We start from the raw sequence: 4,027 nt of genomic DNA on the forward strand, positions 1-4,027 counted from the left end.
GGGGAGAATGCGTGGGGGGGAGAATGCGTGGGGGGGCAGAATGCGTGGGGGGTAGAATGCGTGGGGGGGAGAATGCGTGGGGGGGAGAATGCGTGGGGGGGAGAATGCGTGGGGGGAGAATGCGTGGGGGGGAGAATGCGTGGGGGGGAGAATGCGTGGGGGGGAGAATGCGTAGGGGGGAGAATGCGTAGGGCGGACAATGCGTAGGGGGGAGAATGCCTGGGGGGGAAATGCGTGGGGGGGAGAATGCTTGGGACAGAGAATGCTTGGGACAGAGAATGCGTGGGGGGGAGAATGCGTGGGGGGGAGAATGCGTGGGGGGGAGAATGCGTGGGGGGGAGAATGCTTGGGACGGAGAATGCGTGGGGGGGAGAATGCGTGGGGGGGAGAATGCGTGGGGGGGAGAATGCGTGGGGGGAGAATGCGTGGGGGGGAGAATGCGTGGGGGGGAGAATGCGTGGGGGGGAGAATGCGTGGGGGGGAGAGAGACAGAGAGAGAGACAGAGAGAGACACAGAGAGAGAAAAGACAGAGAGAGAGAGAGAAAAGACAGAGGGAGAGAGAGAAAAGACAGAGGGAGAGAGAGAAAAGACAGAGAGAGAGGGGGAAAAGACAGAGAGAGAGGGGGAAAAGACAGAGAGAGAGAAGACAGAGAGAGAAAAGACAGAGAGAGAAAAGACAGAGAGAGAAAAGACAGAGAGAGAAAAGACAGAGAGAGAAAAGACAGAGAGAGAAAAGACAGAGAGAGAAAAGACAGAGAGAGAAAAGACAGAGAGAGAAAAGACAGAGAGAGAAAAGACAGAGAGAGAAAAGACAGAGAGAGAAAAGACAGAAAGAGAGAGAAAAGGAGAGAAAAGAGAGAGAGAAAAGAGGACAACCGGAGAGAGGGAGAGAGAAAAAGAGGACAAAGAGAGAGAGAAAGAGGACAGAGAGAGAGAATAAATGGAAGAAAGTGAGTTAGAAGGAGAGAACACAAGACAGAAAGGAAGGTGGATGGAGAGAACAGAGACAGAGAGGGAAGGGGGAAAGTGAGGTCGAGAGAAAAGTGAGGCAAGGGGAGACATGGAGAGGGTAAGGAGCCCCATACTCACCATCCCCCCAGCTGCTCTCGGCTCCATCTCCCCAAGGTCTCTCTCTGTGTCCCATCAGGGTCTGAGGCTGCTTCAAGGGTCAACTCTGGGTTTGAGATTCAAATACAACTCACATATTTTTTTCTCTCTCTCTCTCTCTCTCTCTCTCTCTCTCTCTCTCTCTCTCTCTCTCTCTCTCTCTCTCTCTCTCTCTCTCTCTCTCTCTCTCTCTCTCTCTCTCTCTCTCTCTCTCTCTCTCTCTCTCTCTCTCTCTCTCTCTCTCTCTCTCTCTCTCACACTCACTCACTCACTCACTCACTCACTCACTCACTCACTCACTCACTCACACTCACACAGAGAGACATAGAGACACTAACTCCCCAATACTCACCCCTAGGCACACCACATGTCAAAAGGAATGATGGCTTCCTGAGCCTGGTTTAAATAGCCCCAGGTCTGTCACTCAACCCCATCTCCTCCCAAATCCCCGTTCATCCAGTCAGCTCCCAGCTCCATTACCTGGAACCCAACTCCCCCAGGTATGGAACACACCAACTACCATCTTTGTGAGATTGCAGGGGGGTCTGGGAGGAAACAGCAGGTCAATGGCTTAGACCAGAGCTGACCCAGACTTTCCTGTATCTGTTCCCCCCTCAAACCAGCCACTCAGCCCACCCTGGGAATACATACACAGACACAGACACAAAGCTGCAGTTTCAAATCCTAAACAACCCCAGACACACACAACACAAAACCACACATGTTTCCCCAACAAACTGACACAAGATGTTTGTACAAGTTAACACACATTCTTTGAACAAATTCATCCAACATTTTTGCCTGGCTGAGCACAGGCTAAATGCACAAATTAAGACAAGAGCTTTGTGCAGATTGATACAACAGTTTAGCCCAAATTAACACAAGTTTATTCCACATGTTTACACAAGGTGTTTGCACAGACTGATGCAAACACAATGAACCAGTGAGCCTCTGGGAACTTGCTGAGTTTGAGTTTGATCCGAATGAGAATACATCTTCTCCGGATGAACACAGTCCCTTTCCTTTTCTGGGGTAAAGCTTCGGTCCTGTCACATTTGGATGCTCCTGAAAAAAAAAAATGCTGCCTTACATTAATGTCCAGTTGAAGATATCCTCTTTTTAATATGTAATACTCTCCAAAAGCAGTTTGGTTTAGATGGCTACATAATACCTCTTTTCTCCTTGTCATTACAGCGGGCTTTACCAAGATGTAAAATGTTGGGAACTTTATACTGCTTCCTGTCTTCAGTGCATACATTTAATGGAATTTTATTCTGATCTCTGTCCAGAATCTGCCAGACTGCTCCATGGGAAGTTTACAATAGTCTGCCCTCTAGTGGGGTCATAGCACATTGCTGTGAGTCTGTCTGACCGCCCCATGGGAAGTTTACAATAGTCTGCCCTCTAGTGGGCTCAGAACACATTGCAGTGTGTCTGTCTGACTGTTCCATGGGGAGTTTACAATAGTCTGCCCTCTATTGGGATCAGAGCACATTGCTGTGAGTCTGTCTAACTGCTCCATGGGAAGTTTATAATAGTCTGCCCTCTAGTGGGGTCAGAGCATATTGCTGTGGGTCTGTCTGACTGCTCCATGGGAAGTTTACAATAGTCTGCCTCTAGTGGGTTTAGAGCATACTTCAGAATCTTCACTGAAATTCCAGTGAAATTTAAAAAAAAGATTCCTTTCTGCTGTTCATTCAATGATTCCTAAACTCCAGTCCCTGTTCCCAGTCCAAACAAATCCATAACAACAGTGAAGGGAAACAGGGATGGACATATACACTCCAGATTATTCTATCTTTCTAACTTTGTACAAAATTTTATTTGATTTGGTTGAACAGTAAAAACATGTCATATCTTTGATTAATCACTTCTTCATGAGATTGAGGAAGGGTTTAAGTGAAATGTAACTACTCTCTCTGACACACAAGGCAAATGTGCTGTTGTTGATGCTATGAGGGCCCATCGAATTGAGCAAAAGGTATCAAGGAGGCAGATGTTTTAATGCAGAGAGTTGTTATGGTCTGGGATATAATTCATATCAATTCCAATCCACAACAATATTTATGAAAAAACATGAACATCTCCAAAACAAAACAGGATTTCAGTATAAACATGAGCACTTCCCATCCACAACAATATTTGTATTTAATAACAAACAGTTCCCAAACAAAAAAGATTTCTAAATAAACTGAGATAGTTGGATACACAGTAATATTTACATGTAAACAGATCGGCTGCAATGCAAAACAATATTTATGCATAGACAAATAGCTCTATACAACAATGTATATGGTGTATTGTATGTACTGAATAATACAAAACCTGAAATAGCTCAGTCACTGAATTGTTGATTTGCAGCGTTACCCTCCCCTTCCCTGAGGACCAGGACTTGGGGCTGAGTCTGTCTCTCTCCAGCTCAGCTTCTCCAACACAAAGAGACACAACAACATTGGTCACTCTGCGGCCCGGCACACTTTAATGAACATTTTTATTGTTTACAAATGGAAGTGATGGATACAGTCAGTGGGATGGTGCCTTTTCTCACTGGCCCCTAAGTTGTGAGAAACATTGAAATGTTTCCCTGTAACCCCGCTGTGGGATAAGGATGGACAAACCAGCACTACCCTCAGTCTGTTACCATAGCGACAGGCTGCTCCATCGCTGAAACATTGAACTGAAATGGGAAAATCCCGGATGGATTGATTAATGAGGGAATTTGATGGATGGATGGATTTGGGTGAAGGGATATTTCAGCACATTCTTCAGCTGCTGCCTGAACTTAGTCTGGGTTACGGCATAAATCGCGGTGTTTGGGCAGCAACTGAGGAGCTGCAGCATGAAGCCAATTCCCGCACAAAGGGATGGAGAGACACAGGGGTATTCACTTTATACCACATCCGTCTCCATATAGAATAC

The 4,027-nt window shown here is 46.4% G+C and overlaps 1 long non-coding RNA gene across 1 annotated transcript in view; it reads right to left on the reverse strand.

Moving 5' to 3' along the window:
- Positions 1 to 2,079: 2,079 nt before the first annotated feature.
- The window catches only part of LOC148141486 (uncharacterized), a 306,543-nt gene continuing 304,595 nt past the window's right edge, over positions 2,080 to 4,027 (reverse strand). Inside the window, exon 3 of the long non-coding RNA XR_015752544.1 lies at positions 2,080 to 2,173. This is a non-coding gene — a long non-coding RNA (uncharacterized LOC148141486). The remainder of the gene's footprint in view (positions 2,174 to 4,027) is intronic.

This window comes from Chiloscyllium plagiosum, unplaced genomic scaffold (genome assembly GCF_037043375.1).
Source record: "Chiloscyllium plagiosum isolate Xiang-an unplaced genomic scaffold, Cpla_swu_hap1 HiC_scaffold_33, whole genome shotgun sequence".
Taxonomy (NCBI): Eukaryota; Metazoa; Chordata; class Chondrichthyes; order Orectolobiformes; family Hemiscylliidae; genus Chiloscyllium; species Chiloscyllium plagiosum.